The sequence below is a fragment of the Bombina bombina genome, chromosome 9 (genome assembly GCF_027579735.1).
Source record: "Bombina bombina isolate aBomBom1 chromosome 9, aBomBom1.pri, whole genome shotgun sequence".
NCBI classification, from domain to species: Eukaryota; Metazoa; Chordata; class Amphibia; order Anura; family Bombinatoridae; genus Bombina; species Bombina bombina.
In genome coordinates this window covers 53755335-53782458 of record NC_069507.1, presented here as the reverse complement: position 1 = coordinate 53782458, position 27124 = coordinate 53755335, and the positions used below count along the sequence as shown (strand labels likewise).

General features: G+C 38.5%; 1 protein-coding gene across 8 annotated transcripts in view; it reads left to right on the top strand.

The window, feature by feature from the left end:
* ZMIZ1 (zinc finger MIZ-type containing 1) overlaps positions 1-27124 on the top strand; it is a 528960-nt gene that overhangs the window by 419647 nt on the left and 82189 nt on the right. Inside the window, exon 1 of one of the 8 annotated variants that reach the window (XM_053692116.1) lies at positions 18113-18244. The exons of the other annotated variants lie outside the window; for them this stretch is intronic. The gene's annotated coding sequence lies outside the window, so the exon portion shown is untranslated. Of the gene's footprint in view, positions 1-18112; positions 18245-27124 lie in introns of those variants that run through there. 8 annotated transcript variants of the gene reach the window in all.

Genomic DNA, 27124 nt, shown 5'->3' with positions numbered 1-27124 from the left:
TAAATTACATGTCCTATCTGAAAAATGAAAGTTTAATTTTGACTAGACTGTCCCTTTAAGCAAGTCTACCCTGTTAAAGAAGAGAAATAAATTCCTGTTAAAATTGAATTAGAAAAACTGCCCAATAAAATGCACAATAAGATCAGCCTCAATATGTAGCAAAACAAAGAAAAACTCCATTGTAAAGAATATAATAAATCAGCTAATGTGCACAAGATCTTGCTGAAGATAAACAAAAACATTGTGCACATGCCTGTAGTGCTTAATTCTCTTCCTTGGTCAACAAGCAGCCCCTGGGGGCGTACTTTAGTATTAAATGGCTCAGATGACACAGCATTTGATTGACTATCTTAAAGGGACACTGAACCCAAATGTCTTCTTTTGTGATTTAGATAGAGCATGCAATTTTAAGCAACTTTCTAATTTACTCCTATTATCATTTTTTCTTCGTTCTCTTGCTATCCTTATTTGAAAAAGAAGGCATCTAAGCTTTTTTTTCTTGGTTAAGAACTCTGGACAGCACTTTTTGATTGGTGGATGAATGTATCCACCAATCAGCAAGGACAACCCAGGTTGTTCACCAAAAATGGGCCGGCATCTAAACTTATATTCTTGCATTTCAAATAAAGATACCAAAAGAATAAAGAAAATTTGATAATAGGAGTAAATTAGAAAATTGCTTAAAATTTCATGCTCTATCTGAATCATATATATACATAAATAAAAAAACTGGCAAAGAGCACTGCAACGCCCGCAAGAGATGTAATTCATTCTTTTTCTTTTGCAATAGATAAAATACAAACATTTAACAATAAATAAACATTTGATGCTTGAATAGAAGTGATACATAAATATATAATTTATGTGCAGGTCCTGTGCCAACCTTAGATCTTTACAGTTTATTACTACCCTATCTGGTAGTGAGAGGAGTTAACCCAATGCCCTTGAGAGCTTTGCTGTGTGCAGAGATGGGAGGTTGGCTGGGGAGGGACAGAGGCTGTCTGGATAATTGGGTGCAGATGTACTCCTGTGTAAACCTAACACCTAGAGCTGCAGACTCAAACCTACTCAGCCAAACCCAGCCAATTAATCTCTGCGAGGTAATTACTTTCCCATCAGAAAGTCTCCTGGCTTCCTACACTACTTGTGTGTTCAGTGGAGGTGTACCCAGACTGATACATGCTGCATAAAGTACCTGGGATTCTATAACCTGCAGCCATAGGCTCCCACCATTCCCCTTTCACCAGTTGTAATGGCACATTCCAGCCTGTTTGTTTGCATGGAAAGACTCAAGGAATTCCAGGGATAAGGGGGAAGGGGAGGAGGTGGAGAATAACTCATCTCCCTTTCAGGGGCTTGTAATGAGGACACCTACTTAGCTGCTTACAGGAGAAGCAAATTGACTCATTATTATCCCTTCAGAGTTTGAAGTCAAAGTCTCACTGTAGCATCAAGCTCTGAATCCCAAAACTGCACACCAGTTAACCCCTAAATCCAAAAAGAGTAGCAACTGATATCCATCTCTAGCAGTCAAATACATAAAATACTTTAGTACAAGATCTGTTCTTTTTCTTTCTTGAAAATATTTAGTATATTGAGAATGTCACTTTATTTATTTTGTCTATGAGAACATTTAAAAGTGTGTTTCCTTTTTATATATAGATTTTTTTTTTATTTTTTTTTTATATCTATTATTCCTCTTCTGAATAAATCAGTGTTTTCTAGTCAGACTTGGAGAGGCGTGTCCGTCTCGACCAATAAAGCCGAGGCTGTTTTCAGCTAATGAGGATCAGCAGACGGTACAAAACCAATAATGCTAAAAGAGGGATAAAAGTATTTTCAAAATGTGCAACTGTTGCTCTTTTGTTTCGTTTTTGAGGACAATGTCCCTTTTAAACAAAATCATTTCTACAAGCTCTGTTTTAAAATTTGAGATACTCTTGTTCTCCAATCAAAAATCAATGTCTGCTGACCCTTTAAGGCTATAATTATGGTTATTATTTATTTGTAAAGCAGTGTTCTTGTTTATGGGAAGAGGGGATTGCAGAATGCATTTATTTATTTTTAATTCCTGTCCTAAATGAAAACAGAATTTTCTTGTCTTATTTGCTGAAGTGTCCCCCTCTCCACCGATCGTTCTGTGTGAGTTGTTCTTATTGGCCAGAGAACATTAGTAGAAACTTCATAACTAATACCGTAGTATTCATTTTAGGATAAATTTAAAACATTATTTTGTTTAGAATGCTGCCGTTTCATAAGCGTGATAAAAACATAGTGAGCGCACGGAAAAAGAGACTTTGATAGCAGATAAAATGCACTTGGCCTGTGTTCAAAATAGTGACCTCATACCCCTTCTGCTTGGAGATTATTCCAGATATCGCCCTTTACGCTTACATGTTTCCCCAGTACGCGTGGGGCGCTTTTAGACCTGTTTTACTTTGGTGTTGTACAGAAATGATAGTGTTTACCTCCCATTTCATTAGTGATGCACATTGCTAATTAAAGGGACATGAAACCCAATTTTTTTTTCTTTCATGATTTAGATGTTGTTTTTAAAACACATTTCCAATTTACTTCAATTATCACATTTGCTTTGTTCTCATGTTATTCTTTTTTGAAGAGATACCTAGATAGGTAGCGTGCACATTTCTGCAGTACTACATGACAGGGAACAGTGCTGCCATCTAGTGTTGTTGCTAAAGTATAACATTGTTTCAAAACTGCTGCAATATATTACTGCAGACACGTGCACGCTCCTGAGCTTACTTTCCTGCTTTTCAGCAAAAGACAACAAGAAACAAAGACAATTTGATGAGGAGTAAATTGGGGGAAAAAATTAAAATTGTATATTCTATCTGAATCATGAAAGAAAACATTTGGCTTTTATGTCCCTTTAACACTTTATTTTACGATTTGCTGATAAATTCTGGATCTAATTAGTAACAAGCAAGGTACTAAATTCCATAAGGTTATACAACTTACGATAAGCATAGGGTCTCAAGCTGCCCTTCATAAAGATACTCAATAATCATTGGTTGACAGGGAGAGCGTAACGTGTGGATCCTCCCACAACTATATTTATCACATTTAATGCAGCCAATAGTGCTATAAGCCGTTTTAGAGAAGTATAAAACCTGTATTATTACATAACTAACTTAAAGGGACAGTGCACTTTAAAGTGAAGGTAAACTTTGATGAATCAGTGCCCTGTTTTTATTAATACTATTAAAAACAGGGGCACTTTCATTCTTGATAGCAGACGTAGAACGGAAGGAGGCGTGGCTCCAGGAAATCCAACGAGGATCACAGTACAGTCTCCGGTCACCGACAGTTATGACAACTTGAGAATTTTGCTCAATGAGAGCATATGGTAAAACGAAAGGTGCAAGCCAACGTAAAGGGACAAAGTGATCCCGGCAATGAATAACAGAAGAAAGAGGCTGCACACTTTGAATCTGCAAAAAAAGCGGATCTTTATTCCAGCATGGTTTGGAGAAAACACAAAACAATGGAGGAGATGGGGTCGTGTCCTTACGCGTTTCTTGCTGTGCGGCACTTAGTCATAGGGTCCTAGTGGGCTGCCTCTTTCTTCTTTTATGCACTTTCATTCATCAAAGTTTATATTTCTCAGTTTTTGTACAAATACTTACCTTTTATTCTGGAAGCCGCTCCAGCGCTTCCCCGCCCATTGCAAATCTCGTCAAACGTCACCCCCCCAGAGCAAACATTGCCTGAGACCACGCTGTGATTGGAGGAAGCCGGATTCTTCATTGGTGACGTAAGAAGAGACTTGCGATTGGCGGGGGAAGTGCTGGATCGGCTTCCAGAATAAAAGGTAAGTATTTTTCCAAAAATGGTGAAATGTTATCTTTGATGGATGAAAGTGCCCCTGTTTTTAATAATTTTAAAAACAGGGCTCTGATTCATCAAAGTTTATCTTCACTTTAACATTCTCTAATGTGTGCCTAATTAACAATTTTACCTGTTGGAGTTACATCTTATGTGCCTTATTTTTGTCATTTTAAATAGCTGCTTTTGTCTGTTGAAACCGCAAGTCACCACCTATACTGAAAATGTCAATACTGCAGTAATGGGTACAGAAAATCTATGTAAACAAGAGCCCGTAGGGGTAGGTGAGATGGGTACTAAATTGTTCATTTCAATTGTTCTCTCTGTTTTGGGGTTTGTGCTCACAGAGATAAGATAAGGATATGTTTCTGTACATAGATAGATGTTGGAAACACATTAAGAGGAAAACAGTTTTACAGTACACTGTCACTTTAATGATTTCTGCCTGCATTTTCCCTGCACACACAGAGACAGGCAAGTGTTAGGTGTGTCAGGCTGTGGCCCTAGATTACCCATATCACTGCTTTACTATCTCTCAGCCACGATTTACTTGTCTCTCAGCCACGTAATACAGAGACTTGCCCTTCTGCAGTGATGTGTAAAATGTATGCTGGCTGGGGAGGTAAAACCTCCTTAACTTGTATTAACCCCTTCAGTACCAGAGAGGACGAAGGGTTACAGAGACGCTGAAGTGCTATAATTGTAAACTATTGATACTGAATAACTTGAAGAACCACTTATGTAACCCTGTATGTAACGATTTAGTTTCTTCATATATATGTTCTGTCATTTTATTGATGTGATTATCCTACAGATATAATCCTGTTTTGTTCAGATTGTCTTTAATCTCATAATTGTTTAATATATTTTCATAGGGTTTAATGTGCTAATAAACAAATCACCCTAAAACACAATGAACTGGTTTATAGAGTGTAGTCAACTATTTTACAATAACTGTTATTGAACTACAATAAAAATTCAGAGCATCAGAGAGCAAGTTCCCAAGCGAGGGGTATTTCTGTTTATGTCTGTGCTGAGGTCCTTGGATTTGCAAGTTACTCCATTGTCATTGTCTCCCATGAAACAGGAAATATTTAATTTTACCTCCATAAAACAAAATCCTTAATTTGAACCCAAATACTGCACATCATATCCTCTCCTTGCTTTAATAACTTAGGGGCCATATATGCTACCATTTGAGAGGTACTGGTTGTCTATCCCTGGTTTATGCCCATAATTAACAGGAGAAATGAGTGTTAATGCAGTTCCTCTACACTTGGGAAGAAAGGTGGCATAGCTTGTGTTTCAAATCTGATAGGCTTCTTCCTAAACATCCAATAGAGAGACTATAATCAATGTATTTATTGGGTAGTAGACTCTGAGCTTCTCTTTATTTCATCACACATCTGGTACAATATACATAGGGGCCGAATTATCAAGCTCCGAATGGAGCTTGATGCCCCTGTTTCCGCGCGAGCCTTGCAGTTATGAAGCAGCGGTCTTTAGATAACTGGTCCACTGCCTCTGAGGCTGCGGGCTGCAATCCGCCTGACCCTATACAATCGGGCTGATTGGACCCCCCTGCTAGCTGCTGATTGGCCGCAAATCTGCAGGGGGCGGCATTGCACAAGCAGTAATGTCTGTCGGACGTGATGTGCTGCACCGTATCATGTCGGACAGACATTGATAAATTGGCCCCTTTGCCTCAATTTATCAAGCCCTTCGCCTCCCTATGATGATGCTTTATCAAGCAGCGGGCATCAGACCGCTGCTTCCCTTCCCTCTTCTCAACCTCTTTGGTAGAGAATTTCAATCTCCCCAATCTCGTCCAACCGGGAAGTTTGACATCACCTGCCTGCGGGTGATTGGCTTGCGTGGGTAGGGGGCATGATTGCATGCGAGTGCAAAATAACGCTTGTGTGCAGTCTTAAAGGGACACTAAACCCAAAAACTTTTTCATGATTCAAGTAGAGAATACAATTTTAAACTACATTCCAATTTACTTATATTATCTAATTTGCTTTTTCTTTAGATATCCTTTATTGATGAAATAGCAATGCACATGGGTGAGCCAATCACATGAGGCATCTATGTGCAGCAACCAATCTGCACCTACCGAGCCTATCTAGATATGCTTTAAAAAAGTATATCAAGAGAATGAAGCAAATTAGATAATAGAAGTAAATTAGAAAGTTGTTTAAAATTGCATTCTCTTTCTAAACCATGAAAGAAAAAATTTGGGTTTCATGTCCCTTTAAATTCCATCAGCGATTGCTGCCCGCCATTGGAGATCTGGGGCGAATATGTACACCCCTGTCCACCCTTGATTGATAAATTGGGCCCTATAATGAAAAAAATGGGTTAACTGTTAAAATTGTCCGGAAACAAATTGTACAATTTAGATATTGATTATAAAATGTCTAATGAGCTCAGTTGTGTTTTTTTTTTTTTTTCCTTGACAAGTTTAATGGTATATTTTCTATTCAACACACACAATTTTTATAGTTATCCAAATTACTGTGGGGGACTTTTTTTTTTGGTAAGCTCTCTAATACCTGTACTATGGGGGTGTGGAACTACCAGGTATATTCAGCAAGTAAAGGTTTTGTTTGTTTCGTTTTTTGCATTTAAGAGACTGGTGAATAAAACAAAAATGAATAAAACACGGGAAAAGAATCATCTGATAGCAGCGTTAAACTCTCTAGACATTCTAATTTACAAGGACACGTATATAGCTATTATGCTAGCAGTGTGTTACCACTTTATAAACTGCATGCTGCTACAGAGAGATAAATGTATCCAGAGTTATATGCAACCTTGCTAAAAATATCCCCCAGATTAGCGTCTCGGAGGCGTATGTTAGCCCAGCATGTCAGAGTATTTATATATCGGCTATTTGTAGTAAGCAGAAACTGACAAACCGTAAAATTTCAGCTGCATACTGATTTTGTGTGTTAATTAAAAATTCCCTCTGGTATGTACTAAGCCCAACTTAAAGGAAAGTTTTTTATGTTGTTGTGTGACTGTAGTATTGTTTCGCTTTGTTACGCTTTTTGCGTTGTGACACAGAAAGCTTACTTTACAAATGTGTACAGCACACTTTCTTTTCCCTGTAACACTCCTCAGAAACAAATATAGATCATTTTAAATAATGGGGATTAATAAGTACCTTTTGAGATTCAGTTCATACTCAAAGGTAATTTGACCAATTTTAGATATTTTCACACTTGGCCTTCATTCTCTGTGACACCGTTAGCTGAGGGCTGTTATGTCCCAAAGCACTTTAACACCTGAGAATCACTGGCGTAGAGGTTTAGCATATAAACAATTTGTATGTTCTGCATTCTACAATACATTATGTTTCCGGTTATTTGGAAGCCTAATTGCCAAGTTATCTGGGTATAAAGCAGGGGCAGGATTTGAGTAGGTTTGGCTTTTGCTGGGATATATTTAAAAAAAAATGTTTTGTGTTGTGCGTTTCACCCCAAATGCAATATCCTAGCTTCATAATATTTAAAGGGACACTGAACCCAAAAAAAATATTTTGTGATTCAGAAAGAGCATGCAATTTTAAGCAACTTTCTAATTTACTCCTATTATAAAATGTTATTCATTCTCTTGGTATCTTTATTTGAAAAGCAAGAATGTAAGTTTAGAAGCCGGCCCATTTTTAGGGAACAACCTCGGTTCTTCTTGCTGATTGGTGGATAAATTCACCCACCAATAAACAAATGCTGTCCAGGGTCTGAAGCAAAAATTGTCTCGCTCCTTAGCTTAGATGCTTTCTTTTTCAAATAAAGATAGCAAGAGAATGAAGAAAAATTCATAATAGGAGTAAATTAGAAAGTGGCTTAAAATTGCATGCTCTATCTGAATATGTCCCTTTAAGCAGGAAAAGCAACTTCCTTGCACTGGGATTCCCATAAAGTCAAGAATTCTATCTTTGATATTCTGGCCACATGACTGTAATTGGCAAACAAATGGCCATGCAAAATGTGTTTTTATATGAGAATGTGAGACTAAGCTAAGAATTTGGGATTATCCCACAAAATCTGTGACTATTGGAAAGTATGAGGTACGCAGAATAACAAACAACGTTTTAAACTGTTCTTCCTCAGCATTGTATAGCTTTTTTTTTATTAGTGTGCACTGAAGGTTGTGACTTGTAAAGGGACAGTATACACTCATTTTCATCTAACTGCATGTAATAGACACTACTATAAAGAATAAGATGCACAGATACTGATATAAAAATCCAGTATAAAACTGTTTAAAAACTTATTTAGAAGCTCTCAGTTTAGCTCTGTTGAAAAGGTAGCTGGAAAGCCCACTGCAAGTGGGAAATAACACTACCCCCCCTCCCCCTTCTTTTGCATATGAAAAGACCCTTTACACAAACAGGAGTAAGCTTGAGTAGGTATACATCAGTATTCTCATAAAACTTTGGGGCTTGGTTAGGAGTCTGAAAATCAGAGCAATGTTATTTAAAAATAAGCAAAACTATACATTTAAAAAAAAAAAAAAAAACTTTATGGGCTTTATAAATAGATCATCTACAAAACATTTATGCAAAGAAAAAATGAGTGTATAATGTCCCTTTGTAACTAGAAGGGTACATTGGCAAATCCCAAATGCTTATAAGATACTTCTGAATAGAAGTAAAGGAATTTAAAATTGTTGTGACTGTTACCCATGGGTGAACATCTCTAAAATGACAACTTATAAAAAGATAGCTCTCTTGAGATTTGTTATTGACCTTAAGGGGACAATTAACACCAGAATTATTGTTTTTTAAAAATATAGATAATCCCTTTATTATCTATTCCCCAGTTTTTCATAACCAACACGGTTATAATACACGTTTTACCTCTGTAATTATCTTGTATCTAAGCCTCTGCAAACTGCCCCCTTATTTCAGTTCTTTTGACACACTTGCATTTTAGCCAATCAGTGCTGACTCCTAGGTAACTTCACGTGCGTGAGCTCAATGTCATCTATGTGACACACATGAACTAATGCCCTTTAGTGGTGAAAAACTGGCAAAATGCATTCAGATTAGAGGCGGCCTTAAAGGTCTAAGAAATTGGCATATAAGCCTACCTAGGTTTAGCTTTCAACTAAGAATACCAAGAGAACAAAGCAAAATTGGTGATGAAAGTAATTGGAAAGTTGTTTAAAATTGCATGCCCTATTTGAATCATAAGTCCATTTTGCACTTGACTGTCCCTTTAAATGAAGTTATAGTACAAATGTTAAATTCATGTAAGTGATTATGCACATGGCCTAATATATATTGTGCAAATTGGATGGTCCTTTATGTTCTTATCAGAATAGTTTTTTTACTTTATGTTGGAATAGGGGTGCTGTTTTTCATAGAATAATTGTGAGTCTGGTTCCCGATTTTGAAATAAATTGGTAAAAATACTAATAAACGAGAATTTTACATAAAGTGTTTAATTATACATAATGAAACAACCTTGCAATATATTTTTGTTATTTATTTGGCCCCCTTTTTATGTAATTTAGCTCTGAAAATTGAACATTTTCTAATTGGCTTTTTCAAATAACAACTACATAACAATGCATTTTATACTCATTTTGGTAGTAGTTAGCCTTGTTGTCTGTGGACTAACGCACAAATAGGCAAATGATGGGTGCAGTTTTGCTATTGGTAAAAATTACAGTTAAAAGGATGTTAATTTGTTTTAAAAATGTTTAGACGTGGCCAATATGTTATTCTATAGCACCACAACAGAAATGACTTGCAATTGCAAGGTGTTTAATGCACCTTTAACCCCTACCTTAGAGTTGACCTTTTCTTATTATCTGCATTTGTGTAGTTCTGTGTACTTTCTGGGATGTTCTCTGTATTAATATGCACTGCTTAGTCACAATGCTATATTTTATTAGAGCACAAACTGAATCTTTGTGTAGACTGGTGAGAGAGAATAAAATAGTAATTACAAAAGTTAAATCATGCAACATATAATAGAAGAATTTTTAAAGAACAAATAATTGTACTTGAAGACTTTCTCTAACACTTGGAAAAGATTGTGGTCATGTGTTTACATAATAGTAGTAGCAGATACATAGACTGGGTCTGAGTTTAAAAATGTTACTATCTATGTGACCCTACTATACAAACCTCTCCTTTTTACTAATAAATGTTATTTTTGTTTGTGCAAAGTAATTATGAAACGACTGTTTTCAATTCATTAAATGTTACAAGCCAATAAACTTGTTTAAAGGGCCATAATACCCAAATGTTTAAACACTTGAAAGTGATGCAGTATAGCTGTAAAAAGCTGGCTAGAAAATATCTCCTGAACATCTCTATGTAAAAAAGAAAGATATTTTACCTCAAAAGTTCCTCAGTAGCCACATCCCATTGTAAAGGATTTCTAAGCAGCATTTAGTGTGTCTGTCCTAGGACAGCTTAGGGGATGAGCCTCGTGAACTCTCATATTATTTCACCAATCAGGTAAAGGAAGCTTACTATGAAATCTCATGAGAGTTAAGTCAAATCTCATGAGATCACAGTAAGAGTTCATGACCTCAGCACTGCTGATGCTAATTGGCTACTGTTCATTTCTTCATTTTTTATTTTTTTTTTACCTGCAGCTGGGAGCAGCTGAGTATAACTTTTTACACAGAACTCACTCTGTTGAGCTGAGGAGATTGTGAGGTAAAATATCTTCCTTTTTTACATAGAGATGCTGAGGTGATATTTTCCTGTCAGCTTTATACAGTTATACTGCATCAGTTTCAAGTGATTTAGCATATGAGTATTATGTCCCTTTAAAAAACATTAAACACCTCTTCATTTTGTGTAAAATTGTGTTTTGTCGTCCCCCCCCCCCCCCGCTCCCTAGAGAGAGCAAATTATATTACTTGCAAATCAAATAGCTGGTTTAGGTCATTTGCAGCACTTTGTGGCAGAACTTGCTTTTCGACCTCTCAAGGCAGTGTGGAACAAAGAACAGTGTTTGCACAAGTAGTTTTATAGTCCCTTTAAGGTTCTTAAAACACTAGATCTGCTTGATTATCATTTACAATTATAATATAACATTCCAGTTTTTCTTCTTTAGAATGTTTGTATTTTTTATTTTATCTTTTTTTTGTGCATAAGGTTTTGTAATTTTTAGCTGGCTAATCTCGATTGTACTTGTGTTCTTCAGTTTTTTAGAATTATTTTGTATACATGAGCTACTTGGATTTATTACCTGGTTGTGGTTGGTGCTTTAAAAATGGACAGCATTGAATGGAACGTTTTTGAGCGTCTAAGAGTTTTCAAAGGACATTAACGTCTAAATGAAACTTTCATGACTCAGACAAAGCATGCAATTAAAAAAAAATCTAAGTTACCTTCCATTATCAAATTGTACACAATTTCTCCAACATTGGTGTGTCCGGTCCACGGCATCATCCATAACTTGTGGGAATATTCTCTTCCCCAACAGGAAATGGCAAAGAGCACAGCAAAAGCTGTCCATATAGTCCCACCTAGGCTCCGCCCACCCCAGTCATTCTCTTTGCCGCTGAACAAGCAGCATCTCCACGGAGAGGGTGAAGAGTATGTGGTGTTTAGTTGTAGTTTTTTATTCTACTATCAAGAGTTTGTCATTTTAAAATAGTGCTGGTATGTACTATTTACTCTGAAACAGAAAAGGATGAAGAGTTCTGTTTGTGAGAGGAGTATGATTTTAGCAGCAGTAACTAAAATCGTTTTCTGTTCCCACACAGGACTGTTGAGATGAGATAACTTCAGTTGGGGGGAACAGTTGGCAGACTTTTCTACTTAAGGTATGACTAGCCATATTTCTAACAAGACTGTGTAATGCTGGAAGGCTGTCATTTTCCCCTCATGGGGACCGGTAAGCCATTTTCTTATATAATATAATAAAGGGCTTAATATGGGCTATAAAACTGGTAGACACTTTTATGGGCTAGATCGATTGCTTTATTTGGGCATTTTATACAGTTTGATGTTGAAATTCACACTTTATATCTTTGGGGAACGTTTTTTTACGTCAGGCACTGGTTTAGACACCTTCCCAGTCAGGAAGGGCCTTCTCTGTAGTAGGCAGAGCCTCATTTTCGTGCCATTACTGCGCAGTTACTTTTGAGAGCAGTACATGCAGCTGCATGTGTGTGGGTCTGGAAGTAGTTGAAAAAGTTCCTAGAAGGCTCCATTTGGTATCGTATACCCCCCTGGGTTTGGTAAAGTCGCAGCAAAGGCTGGAGCTGGGACTGTAGAGGGGTTAAAACTGTAAACTGCTCCGGTTTCCTCATTTTAAGGGTTAAAGGTCTGAAATTTGGGGTGCAATGCTTTGAATGCTTTAAGACACTGTGGTTAAAATTGAACAATTCCTTCATAGTTTTTCACATATTCAGTAAAAAAGTGTGCCCTGTTTAAAATTTAAAGAGACAGTAACGGTTTTGTTTTAAAACGGTTTTTGTACTTTATTGACAAGTTTAAGCCTGTTTAACATGTCTGTGCCTTCAGATAGACTATGTTCTGTATGTATGGAAGCCAATGTGTCTCCCCCTTCAAATATGTGTGATAATTGTGCCATAGCGTCCAAACAAAGTAAGGACAGTACTGCCACAGATAGTAAAGTTGCCCAAGATGATTCATCAGATGAAGGGAGTAGACATAGTTCTACATCATCTCCTTCTGTGTCTACACCAGTTTTGCCCATGCAGGAGACCCCTAGTACTTCTAGCGCGCCAATGCTTGTTACTATGCAACAATTGACGGCAGTAATGGATAACTCCATAGCAAATATTTTATCCAAGATGCCTGCATTTCAGAGAAAGCGCGATTGCTCTGTTTTAAACACTGTAGAGCAGGAGGGCGCTGATGATAATTGCTCTGTCATACCCTCACACCAATCTGAAGTGGCCATGAGGGAGGTTTTGTCAGAGGGGGAAAATTCTGATTCAGGTAGAATTTCTCAACAGGCAGAACCTGATGTTGTGACATTTAAATTTAAATTAGAGCATCTCCGCGCACTGCTTAAGGAGGTGTTATCTACTCTGGATGATTGTGACAACCTGGTCATTCCAGAAAAATTGTGCAAGATGGACAAATTCCTAGAGGTTCCGGTGCACCCCGACGCTTTTCCTATACCCAAGCGGGTGGCGGACATAGTGAATAAGGAGTGGGAGAAGCCCGGCATACCTTTTGTCCCCCCTCCTATATTTAAGAAATTATTTCCTATGGTCGACCCCAGAAAGGACTTATGGCAGACAGTCCCTAAGGTCGAGGGGGCAGTTTCTACACTAGCCAAGCGCACTACTATTCCTATCGAGGATAATTGTGCTTTCAAAGATCCTATGGATAAAAAATTGGAGGGTTTGCTTAAAAAGATTTTTGTACAGCAAGGTTACCTCCTGCAACCTATTTCGTGCATTATTCCTGTCACTACAGCAGCGTGGTTCTGGTTCGAGGAACTAGAAAAGTCGCTCAGTAGAGAGACTCCGTATGAGGAGGTTATGGACAGAATTCACGCACTTAAGTTAGCTAATTCCTTTATTTTAGATGCCGCTTTGCAGTTAGCTAGATTAGCGGCAACAAATTCAGGGTTTGCAATTATGGCGCGCAGAGCGCTCTGGCTAAAGTCTTGGTCAGCGGATGTATCTTCCAAGGCAAAATTGCTTAATATCCGTTTCAAGGGTAAAACCCTTTTTGGGCCAGAATTGAAAGAGATTATCTCAGACATCACTGGGGGTAAGGGCCATGCCCTCCCACAAGATAGGCCTTTCAAGGCCAAGAATAAGTCTAATTTTCGTTCCTTTTGCAATTTCAGGAACGGACCGGCCTCCAACTCTGCAGCCTCTAGACAAGAGGGTAATGCTTCGTGAACCAAACCAGCTTGGAAACCAATGCAAGGCTGGAACAAGGGTAAGCAGGCCAAGAAGCCTGCTGCTGCTACCAAAACAGCATGAAGGAGTAGCCCCCGATCCGGGACCGGATCTAGTAGGGGGCAGACTCTCTCTCTTCGCTCAGGCTTGGGCAAGAGATGTTCAGGATCCCTGGGCACTAGAAATAGTTTCTCAGGGTTATCTTCTGGAATTCAAGGAACTACCCCCCAAGGGGAAGGTTCCACATGTCTCACTTATCTTCAAACCAAATAAAGAGACAGGCATTCTTACATTGTGTAGAAGACCTGTTAAAAATGGGAGTGATACACCCAGTTCCAACTGTGGAACAAGGACTGGGGTTTTACTCAAATCTGTTTGTAGTTCCCAAAAAAGAGGGAACCTTCAGACCAATTCTGGATTTAAAGATTCTAAACAAATTTCTCAGTGCCATCGTTCAAAATGGAAACTATTCGAACGATTTTACCTACAATCCAGGAGGGTCAATTTATGACTACCGTGGATCTAAAGGATGCGTATCTACATATTCCTATCCACAAAGATTATCATCAGTTCCTAAGGTTCGCCTTTCTGGACAAACATTACCAGTTTGTGGCTCTCCCATTCGGGCTAGCCACTGCTCCAAGGATTTTCACAAAGGTGCTCGGGTCCCTTCTAGCGGTTCTAAGACCAAGGGGCATTGCAGTGGCACCTTACTTGGACGACATTCTGATACAAGCGTCGTCTCTTTCAAAGGCAAAGGCTCAAACAGACATCGTTCTGGCCTTTCTCAGATCTCACGGGTGGAAGGTGAACATAGAAAAAAGTTCCCTGTCTCCGTCGACAAGAGTTCCTTTCTTGGGGACAATAATAGATTCTTTAGAAATGAAGATTTTCCTGACAGATGTCAGAAAGTCAAAACTTCTAAACGCTTGTCAAGTTCTTCACTCTGTTCCATGACCTTCCATAGCTCAGTGCATGGAAGTAGTAGGGTTGATGGTTGCAGCAATGGACTTCGTTCCTTTTGCGCGAATTCATCTAAGACCATTACAACTGTGCATGCTGAAACAGTGGAATGGGGACTATACAGACTTGTCTCCAGTGATTCAAGTAGATCAGAAGACCAGAGACTCACTCCGTTGGTGGCTAACCCAGGATCACCTGTCCCAGGGAATGAGCTTCCGCAGACCAGAGTGGGTCATCGTCACGACCGACGCCAGTCTAGTGGGCTGGGGCGCGGTCTTGGACTCCCTGAAAGTTCAGGGTCTATGGTCTCGGGAAGAGTCTCTTCTCCCGATAAACATTCTGGAACTGAGAGCGATATTCAATACTCTCAGGGCTTGGCCTCAACTAGCAAAGGCCAGATTCATAAGATTCCAATCAGACAACATGACGACTGTTGCTTACATCAACCATCAGGGGGGAACAAGGAGTTCCCTGGCGATGACAGAAGTGACCAAAATCATAAAATGGGAGGAGGATCACTCCTGCCACCTATCTGCGACCCACATCCCAGGAGTGGAAAACTGGGAGGCGGATTACCTGAGTCGTCAGACATTCCATCCGGGGGAGTGGGAACTCCACCCGGAGATTTTTGCCCAGTTGACCCAATTATGGGGCATTCCAGACATGGATCTGATGGCGTCTTGTCAGAACTTCAAGGTTCCTTGCTACGGGTCCAGATCCAGGGATCCCAAGGCGACTCTAGCGGATGCATTAGTAGCTCCTTGGACCTTCAACCTAGCTTATGTGTTTCCACCGTTTCCTCTCATTCCCAGGCTGGTAGCCAGGATCAAACAGGAGAGGGCCTCAGTGATTTTGATAGCTCCTGCGTGGCCACGCAGGACTTGGTATGCAGACCTGGTGAATATGTCATCGGCTCCACCATGGAAGCTACATTTGAGACAGGATCTTCTAGTACAGGGTCCATTCGAACATCCAAATCTAGTTTCTCTCCAGCTGACGGCTTGGAAATTGAACGCTTGATTTTATCTAAGCGTGGGTTTTCGGATTCTGTGATAGATACTCTGGTACAAGCCAGAAAACCTGTAACTAGAAAAATTTACCATAAAATATGGAAAAGATTTATCTGTTGGTGTGAATCCAAGGGATTCTCATGGAGTAAGTTTAAAATTCCTAGGATCCTTTTTCTTTCTCCAAGAAGGTTTGGATAAGGGATTATCAGCGAGTTCTCTAAAAGGACAGATTTCTGCTTTATCTTTCTTGTTACACAAACGACTGGCAGCTGTGCCAGATGTTCAAGCTTTTGTTCAGGCTTTGGTCAGGATCAAGCCTGTTTACAGACCTTTGACTCCTCCCTGGAGTCTGAATTTAGTTCTTTCAGTTCTTCAAGGGGTTCCATTTGAACCTCTACATTCCATAGATATCAAAATGTTATCTTGGAAAGTTCTGTTTTTGGTTGCTATTTCTTCTGCTAGAAGAGTTTCTGAGTTATCTGCTCTGCAGTGTAATCCGCCCTATCTGGTGTTCCATTCAGATAAGGTTGTTTTGCGTACTAAACCTGGTTTCCTTCCAAAGGTTGTTTCCAACAAGAATATTAACCAGGAAATAGTTGTGCCTTCTTTGTGTCCGAATCCAGTTTCAAAGAAGGAACGTTTGTTACATAATTTAGATGTAGTACGTGCTTTAAAGTTCTATTTAGAAGCAACAAAGGATTTCAGACAAACGTCTTCTCTGTTTGTCGTTTATTCTGGCAAGAGGAGAGGTCAAAAAGCTACTGCTACCTCTCTTTCCTTTTGGCTGAAAAGCATCATCCGATTGGCTTACGAGACTGCCGGACGGCAGCCTCCCGAACGAATCACAGCTCACTCTACTAGGGCTGTGGCTTCCACATGGGCCTTCAAGAACGAGGTTTCTGTTGATCAGATATGTAAGGCAGCGACTTGGTCTTCCCTGCACACTTTTGCCAAATTCTACAAATTTGATACTTTTACTTCTTCGGAGGCTATTTTTGGGAGAAAGGTTTTGCAAGCCGTGGTGCCTTCTGTTTAGGTAACCTGATTGGCTCCCTCCCTTCATCCATGTCCTAAAGCTTTGGTATTGGTTCCCACAAGTTATGGATGACGCCGTGGACCGGACACACCAATGTTGGAGAAAACAGAATTTATGCTTACCTGATAAATTACTTTCTCCAACGGTGTGTCCGGTCCACGGCCCGCCCTGGTTTTTTAATCAGGTTTGATGGATTTCTTTCTTTAACTACAGTCACCACGGCACCCTATGGTTTCTCCTTTTTTTCTCCTGTCCGTCAGTCGAATGACTGGGGTGGGCGGAGCCTAGGAGGGACTATATGGACAGCTTTTGCTGTGCTCTTTGCCATTTCCTGTTCGGGAAGAGAATATTCCCACAAGTTATGGATGACGCCGTGGACCGGACACACCGTTGGAGAAAATAATTTATCAGGTAAGCATAAATTCTGTTTTTTTTTATATGAACGCTATCTGAGCCCCCGACGTCTACTGAGCATGTGCATGAATTCACACTATATATATATATATATATATATATATATATATATATATATATATATATATATATATATATATATATATGTAGAAGCATTTTGTTATTGGCTGATGGTTGTCACATGATACAGGGGACTGGGAAAATTGAAGTAAATTTTCAGAAAAAAAAATATTCTCATTTGAAAATGATGCTGCATTGCCTTTCCATAAGCATTTGTTGATTATGCAATTCTATACTGTATTTAAAGGGACATAAAACAGATTGAGATCTGTGCATATCCTACAAGGGCTAATTAATTTCAAATAGCTTGCTTAAAAAAATGTTTAAAAATTGCTGGCAAGTATTTTTTAAAATATTTTTCAAAAATAAGCAAAATAAATTACATAGCTATGCTGCCTGGAGAAGCCAACTCCACCCCCCTTACCAGTGTTTAGACATAGACATTGTATTTCCATGAGTTCACAGCTTCTAGGCAGCTCCAGCAGATAATCCCTATGCACTTTTGCAATGTACTAAAACAACAATAGATTTAGATACAGCCATAGAAGAAAATGTGTGGGGGGAGTTAGAGCTTTACAATTCAGAAACTAAAAAGAAAGGGTTAATGGCTAGGCACTGCAGTATAAATTTGCAGGTAAAGTAATTAAAGTGCATATTATATTTTGCCTCTATCCCAACTTGTTTTATGTCCCTTTAAGGTTCATTTTACTCTGATTTGTTCATAGGGTTTTTGGTAAACCGGGGTCTTTACTCTGGGTCTAATTTCCTTGTTTATTTGTTAACAAGAATTGATTTAAAAAAAAAAAAAGGTGTTTACAAATGAGACTGAAAAACACGTTGAGTTACCTGGAGGATTTAGCAACACCCACAGGAATTCTGTGCTAACTAGGTCACACTTGAGAGCTGCAGGGATGTAACCGTGAGCTGGCTCTCTGGAGTGCAGTAAGATCTGTGCTAGCTGCAGTCTGCCAGGGATCCGCTCCCACTGGCCAAGGCCCTAAGCAGAGGACGCTACTGTACCTTGCAATTCTCTCCCAGGAATCAGGTGGGTGTCTGGATATTCTGTACAGGGATTTGCCGATGAGGAACTCATTAACCTTTTCACTCCTGGAAGCCCTCTGTCACACAACCTTTAGAGGTTTTTCTCAGTATCTGTTGATTCAGATAATTAGGAACAATATTGCTGTTTTCATACAACTGTTTGTATAAATTACATTGGGACAAGTTGTTTTGAGGTGTATAATGTAATCATTAACCATTGCACTGCTTACTGGTAATAGCTTCTAGTCTTAGTTATGTATCCAGTAAACTTCTTGATGCCTCAGGCTGCGAAATGGTTAAAGCTAGTTTGAATAAGTAGCTCAGAGCACGAGTATTGGGGAATGTTTTCCTCCTTGTTCCCTTTCTTTTAAGGCTAGCTTGCATATCGAGTGCAGAGAATGGTTGCTATGGTTATGCCGAGCGGGGAGAGATGGCATCTCACTGGGTCACTATAACCTCCTGTCACTGAGCGCCTTGTGTTGTGTTTATATAAGGCTCACTCAGCTATCACTAACTAGCCACACTGTAAGCTTCTCTGTCATGGATCCTGTGCTTAAGAAAAACTAACATCCCAGAATAAAAATAATGTCATGTTTACTCTCGTTGCACATGAATGGGTTAAAGCAAGCCCCTTTTTTTCTCTCCCCCTCCTCACCAGCTTCCATCCATCCATTACTCCCTCCCCACTCCCCCTCCCTCTTCTGCCTAGTGCTGTACACAGGATTCTATGTAGGACCAACAGGCCAGCTGTAGCCTGAACCATTTGTCCAAAGGTGGGGAGGGAAAAATAAATAAATTAGTTATAAATCTCTTAAAGGGCCAGGTCAACACCTCAATGGATGCTGAGAGACCAGGTAAATTATCCTTTCAGCACTGACAGATGTTGAAGTGTGCAGATCATTTTGTAGCCTACAATCTACAGCCATGCCTTTTGGATCCGTTCCCAGTATGTATAGGGAACCGAGGGACAATAGTAAAAATAACCCTTTCCCAGACTAGTATTTCAGATATATGTTTAAATAGAATTCACCCCCTTGTAAGCTCTATACCTAATTGGGAGATGTTTTCCATGTCTAAAAAAATATTCATGTGAAAGCATTTGCTTATGAGACTTTATAGTGCTCACTAAAGTAATTTTGTAATCCGTCCCAGTTTTATTTGTATATGGAATTATTATTGTAAGAAAATAAATAGTGGAATTTTGCAGAGCTTAAAGTGATAGTAAACTCTCCCCTTTTTAAAAACAGATCTGGAATGTTAGTGATATTTTAGATGGAGTTTAATGTATCATTTGTAATAAAGATGCACTATAAGTAACTTTTTAATGTAGATTTGAAATTCTAATAACCCGCGCTCTGGCGCTCACTTCAAAAGTCTATTTTTCTGAGCTAATGGTTTCAATTGTTGTCCAATCAGCACTATAGCTACAACAAAAGGTGCCATGTGGGGACAACATTGATTGGAGAACAAGTCAAACCTTTAGCTCAAAAAACAATTAACTTTTGAAGTGGGCGGTGGAGCGCAATTAATTTAAATTTCATATCTATATTAAAAAGTAAGTTAAAGCTCAACTTCATTACATCTGATCAATTAAACTCCATCTAAAATATTGCTAACATTCCGGATTTGATTTTAAAAAGGGAAGAGTTTACCATCACACGTGTTGTTAGGTGTGTGTAGGTATATATTTTGTATGTATACACACGCACACAATTGAATGGCTCGTAGGGAATAAAAAATAACCTGATGCTGGAGATATAACTTAAAAAGTCTCTAGTAGAGGCAGAAATGTAAAAAAATGTGACAATTCTTGGCATTCAAAAAGAAAATAATGTAGAAAATCTTGGCATGCAAGAACATGTATAGTAGATAAAAATGTAAAAAAAACATTGCAAACGTTGGCATGCGACAATTATATTATATAGCTAATCTTGGCATGCAAGTTTAGCACTCGGGAAACTGTGCTGCCCGTGTGCTGTCACCATACTGCCCTCCACTAGCGCTATAGTTTTGTAGATAATCAGATAATCATCTCCATTTGGGCACGTGCTCTCCAAAAAAAAAGTTCACAAACCCTGTTTAAGAGCATTGTAAAATAAATAAAGATGAGAAAATAAACTTATTTAAGAATAAGACGCACACTTTTTTAATTGTATTTCATGCCATGTTTTAATACTGAAAATACTTGTCCAAAGGAAGTGTAGACATTTGTTTTAAACTTGATATGAAAGATCAATAATGACACCTACTAGTCTATTTACTGTGCAGCAGTTGCCTAACTTTATGTGTTTTTTATTTTTTTTTTAAACATGGATATTGACGGCAGATAAGAAAAGCCATAGGCCCAGCAAGTCTGCCCGATTTTGTTTTTTGACATTAATGTTTTTACGTTTATAAATACAAAGAGACATGATGTGATACACTGGAAGCTCTTGGGGAACCCATACAAATGTAATTTGATTTCTTTATGGGTTAGAAAGGTCTAAATTGAAATGTGCATGAATGAGTTTGTTTTAAATAGAAACATTTTTGCAATATACTTACTGTTTTAGCAGCATACTCACATATACTATGTGGTTTTCAAACACCATTCCTGCTTAGAGAGTTGGCAGTGGTGTATAATGTATCAATGAAGACTTCATTTGACCCATACAAGGCTATTTGAGGTGTGCTATTTGAAGGGGTCAGTCTAGTCAAAATTAAACTTTCATGATTCAGATAGAGCATGTAATATTTAAACCACTTTCCAATTTACTTTTATCATCAGATTTGCTTTGTTCTCTTGGTATTCTTTGTTAAAAGCTAAACCTCGGTACCCTCATATGCTAATTTCTAAGCCCTTGAAGGCCACCTATTATCTCAGTGCATTCTTAGTTTTTCACAGTTAACACTTTAAGGACACAGCTTTCAGTTTGCTCAATTAATTTATGATGGAAAAATTCCGTCATATGTCCTTAAGAGGTTAAAGGGACACTGAACCCAATTTTTTTTATTTAATGATTCAGATAGAGCATGCACTTTTAGACAACTTTCTAATTTACTCCTATTATCAATTTTTCTTCGTTCTCTTGGTATCTTTATTTTAAAAAGGCATCTAAGTTTTTTTTGTTCAGTACTCTGGACAGCACTTTTTTTATTGGTGGATGAATTTATCCACCAATCAGCAAGAACAACCCAGGTTGTTCACCAAAAATGGGCCGGCATCTAAACTTACATTCTTGCATTTCAAATAAAGATACCAAGAGAATGAAGAAAATGTGATAATAGGAGTAAATTAGAAAGTTGCTTAAAATGTCATGCTCTATCTGAATCACGAAAGAAAAAAATTGGGTTCAGTGTCCCTTTAAAAAGCTCTAGTTTGTGTGTCATAGAGATAACATAGTGCTCACTCCTGTGAAGTTATTTATGAGTCAGTACTGGTTGGCTAAAATGCAAGACTGTCAAAAGAACTGAGATAAGGGGGCAGTCTTCAGAGGCTTAGATACAAGGTAATTACAGAGGTAAAACGTGTATTAATATAACAGTGTTGGTTATGCAAAACTGGGGAATGGGTTATAAAGGGATTGTCTATTTTTAAATAATAAACATGTTTAAGCAGACTGTCCCTTTAAATGCTGGTGCACTTGGGACTCACAGCTTGTGCGTGTGCTGCTTAAAAATATTAACAACTTTTCCTGGAATAATTTTTTTCTACTCAAAGTATATTGCACAAATGTTTCAATTAAACATTGAAATGCATTCATGCACATTTCAACTTTGACCTTTCTATCTATCCCTTTACATAGGATAAACTTCTACGTTTTTTTTTTAAAACGATGATTGTGCTGTAAATGTATTTATTTATTTTTTATGATCCCACAGACCAGAAGACAACTGGGACACTATAGTTACACCCTAAGTGTTGGGGCCGTGTAATGGTTTTCAAGGGTGGATATTAGTGCTCTCATTGAATCACATAAAAAAAAAATAACACAAGGTACAGACTTGGCAAAACAAGCAATTGGAAGCATGAGTCACAACTCAAATTGCCTGGGAGACAAATTTATTTTGGATTGTAAGATTCTTGTTGACTTGTTTGCTGCTGACAGTGCATTTTATTGGCATTTATTGTAGTGTGGAAGCATCTCATTATAAAGGGTGTTTCTAGGAATATATTGGATGCCTGAGTGCATATATGTATATTTTCACTACTTAAATACAAGACGTCTGTTGTGTTGCTACAGAAAAACCTATTAGCCAAGTCTTAACATTTTAAAACAAATTAACACCATTTTTATGGCAATTAATCTTCAATAGCCAAACCCCGCCCACTATTTGCCTTACTTGAATGAGCCAATCTTGGCTTTTAAAGTGTAAACTCTTACAGGGAATACGGCAATTTATCCCCTTATATGGGGGCTTCTGTAAATATGTATTGTCTGGGATGTAAGTGGCCTGTGCTGTGCTGTGTATATGGGATTGAAGGGGGCTGCAGGACCAGGGTTCTGTGATGCGTGTATGGGGCTGATAGATGCTGCAGAGCCAGGGTTCTGTGATGTGTGTATGGGGCTGATAGATGCTGCAGAGCCAGGGTTCTGTGATGTGTGTATGGGGCTGATAGATGCTGCAGGACCAGGGTTCTGTGATGTGAGGGGGTATAGGACTGATAGTGGCTGTAGGTTCTTGGGTCTGAATGTGATGTGGGCATCGGACTGACAGAGACTACAGGACATGGGGTCTGTGATGTGGGCATGGGGCTGCAGGACCTGGTATCTGTTCTATTATGTTGGTACAGGACTGACAGAGGGGCTGTAGGCCCGGGTTCTGTTATGTGATCTGGTTATGCAGCTGACAGAGAGGCTGTAGGGCATGGGGTCTTTGATATGATGTGGGTATGGGACTGACAGAGGGGGATGCAGGGCCTGGGGACTGTGGTGTGGTGTTAATAAGGGACTGACAGAGGGGGATGCAGGGCCTGGGGACTGTGGTGTGGTGTTAATAAGGGACTGACAGAGGGGCTACAAGGCCAGGGATCTGTTATGTGATACGGGTTTGTAGCTGATATATGGGCTTCAGGACTAGGTGTCTGAGCATGTAGCTACCAGGGGCTTCAGGACTAGGTGTCTGAGCATGTAGCTACCAGGGGCGGCAGGACTAGGTGTCTGAGCATGTAGCTACCGGGGGCTGCAGGACTAGGTGTCTGAGCATGTAGCTACCGGGGGCTGCAGGACTAGGTGTCTGAGCATGTAGCTACCAGGGGCTGCAGGGCTAGGTGTCTGAGCATGTAGCTACCAGGGGCTGCAGGACTAGGAGTCTGGGGTCTCGGGTATTATATGGTCATGTTCTTAATGCGGCAGAGACTTCTGATGTGAGTGTGACTATTTGGCTAAAGAGAAGATGTAGGGGCAGAGGTCTGATGTGAGTATGTGACTACTTGGGGATCTGCAGGGCCAAGGTGTCATGTAGTATGTGGTGGTAAAGCGGGCCGTAGGATCAGGTCAGAGGCTTGGTTGAGGTTATCTTCAAAACTGGTTTCCTTCAAAACTATTTAGTATTTGTATTCACGGTAATACATTTGCTTTATGTGATTTACAAAATGAGGTTGGGACATCAGGTCTTGATAAGGATTTGGTACAACTCTCTTAAACGTTTTCAGACCTGTGCCCTAAAGGTTGCTGTTATATGAACATCTCTGCCCGGAATTATTTGATATGTCAGGGGTTTTGAGTTGAAAGACCTTATTCTCAGCAAAACACACATTTAATCATGTATGCACCCAGCTACTGTTTATCAGGGACACTTGTTATCTATATACAGTGGAAACATACATTTAAAGGGACAGTATACTGTAAAATAGTTTTTCCCTTAATGTATTTCCAGTGGCTTCTTATACCAGCTGCAGATCATAAAATGTATGAGAAATTGTATTTTCAGGTTTATTTGTGTATATGAAATTGCTGGTTTTGTGCTTTGAAACCGCAGCCTATTACAATGGGTTGAGCTTGCAGCTAAAATTATATCTCATGATATTACTTTGTTTACAGCACACTTGATTCATTATCTTATATCTGTTTATAAACAAATGCCCAATGGAAAATTATCATTTTATTACTTATCTGTCCCTTTAAGAAATTGTACGCTCTATCTAAATCATAAAAGTTAAAATTTTGTTTCCTTGTTTTAAAGGGAAGTGAAGCTCAACATTTTTCTTTCATGATTTAGATAGAGCATGCAATTTTAAAAACTTTCCAGTTTACTTCAAATTTGCTTTATTTTCTTGGTATCCTTTGTTGAAGGAGCTGTAGTGCACTACTGGAAAGTTAGCTGAACATATCGAGTGCGCCAATTACAGGTTTCATATGTGCAGCAACCAAACAAAAGCTAGCTCCCAGTAGTGTGTGAAACCAAGAGAATATGAAGCAAGTTAGATAATAGAAGCTTATTAGATGTTTTTAACCTTTCATGATTCAGACAGAGCTTGTCATTTTAAATTTTGACTTTTATGTCCTTTTAAATAATTGAACAAACACACATGAATTCAACATAATGAAGTTTAGTAATAAAAACTATATTTTTTTTACCTCACACCCAGTTTTATTACATATGAAGTTTTAGATCCCAATTTCTAATATAGACCTAGATTAAGAGTGGAGCGCAAAATTGCGCAGTCGCTAGATCGATATTTACACTTCACTCGTAATACCAGCGCTCGCAAATGGGAGTTCGCATTGCATGGAATTGGAGCCTCGTTCTGATGCCGATAGACACGGCACAGAACCTAGTGGGGGGTAGGTCGCACAGTGTTGGGCAGCATATTGAAAATATGTATGTGTATGAATAATTACTTATGTGCTTATGTGTATATACACATACTTACACATAAATATATATGAATATAAGCATAGATATATATATATTTCACGTGATAACAGTCGCCATAAACCACAATTTAAAGGCACTTCAGTGACTTTTTTTCTTTCTAACACCACACATCCTCTCACTTTAACCCTTTATAACTGCTTCGTGCAGTTGTATTTATAAAAATTATTTTTAAAAAGAAACTATACTTATTTTGGGGGGACTTTTTTTAAATTGACCTGGTTAATTTCACTGATTGGAAAGAGCTACCACCAACTCGCGGTAGCATTAACCAGCCACTCGTAATGACTGGTTATTTAATGTGCACCCGTAAACGGTCAAATTTGCCCATTTACGGGTGCACATTAACTTAGTGCTCTACTTGTAATCTAGCCCATAATTTGTAAGACATATAATGTTACTGCCCACTACATAAAGGTTGTTTGCCAGATGTGTTTATTTTCAATCAAACAGCCCAGAGATGGGCAAATTCAAATTCTGTATGGCATACAGGTGCCTGTGTAGCGCAATCTGAATAAAGTGACAAATCAAAAGAAACAAACAGACTCTAAGGAACGCTAAAAGGATGTCACTGCATATTATCCGCAGCAAATTAATTCACAAGTAATTACCTTTACCTGAGAAAACTTGCAGTCTATATTCAATTAGGTTGTCATCACAGGGACTTTTATAATTCCTGCGTTTTTGTTTAATTCAGGAAATAAAAATTAAGATGCATTTGTCATTTATGTAGTGGTTGATGTTGTTATCAGTACACTGCAGACTAAAATGGTAAAATACTCTATTAAAGGGACATAATACTCATATGCTAAATCACTTGAAACTGATGCAGTATAACTGTAAAAAGCTGACAGGAAAATATCACCTGAGCATCTCTATGTAAAAAAGAAAGATATTTTACCTCACAATCTCCTCAGCTCAGCAGAGTAAGTTCTGTGTAAAAAGTTATACTTGGCTGCTGTCCAGCTGCAGGTAAAAAAAAATAAAAAAAATGAAGAAATGAACAGCAGCCAATCAGCATCAGCAGTGCTGAGGTCATGAACTCTTTTACTGTGATCTCATGAGATTTCACTGTAAACTTCCTTAAGCTGAATAGGGAAATAACATTAGTGTGCACGTAAGCTCGCTCCTTTAGCTGTCCTGGGACAGACATACTGATTTGCTGCTTAGAAGTCCTTTACAATGGGATGTGGCTACTGAGAAACTTTTGAGGTCAAATATCTTTCTTTTTTACATAGAGATGTTCAGGTGATATTTTCTAGTCAGCTTTTTACAGCTATACTGCATTACTTTCAAGTGTTTAAACATTTGGGTATTATGGCCCTTTAATGTAAAGGGACATGAAACCGGACATTTTTCGTTCATGATCCAGATAGAGAATACAATTTTAAACAACTTTCTAATTTATTTCTATTATCTAATTTGTTTCATTCTCTTGGCATCATTTGTTGAAGGAGCAGCAATGCACTACTGGTTTCTAACTGAACACATGGTTGAGTCAATGACAATCGGTATAAATATATGCAGCCACCAATCAGCAGCTTATACCTAGATTATTGGCTGCTTCTGAACTTACCTAGATAATCTTTTCAGCAAAGGATAACAAGAGAAGGAAGTAAATTAAATAATAGAAATAAATTGGAAAGTTGTTTAAAATTGTATTGTCTATCATAATCATGAATTTTTTGGGGGGGTTTCATGACCCTTTAAAGGGACATTGCAGTGCAGAAACTTTATGCTCTTAGAGCGTGCAATATTATCATTAGAGACCCTGCATGTCTATGTGTGACAGTAAACACAGTGAGATTTGTTTAATAAAAAAATGTTTAGTTATGTAATATATTTTCCTTATTTATGTTGCCCCCATTTCAAGTATGCTCTAAAAAAATGTAATTGTAATTCTCTGTTTGGAAAATTTCCCTGCTGACTTATCAGGCTAACCCTGCTGCATATATGTATTCAATTGGCTATAGCAGATAAGAAGTGCAAACTAATGCACTTTATACTAACAATGTGACTATGGCTA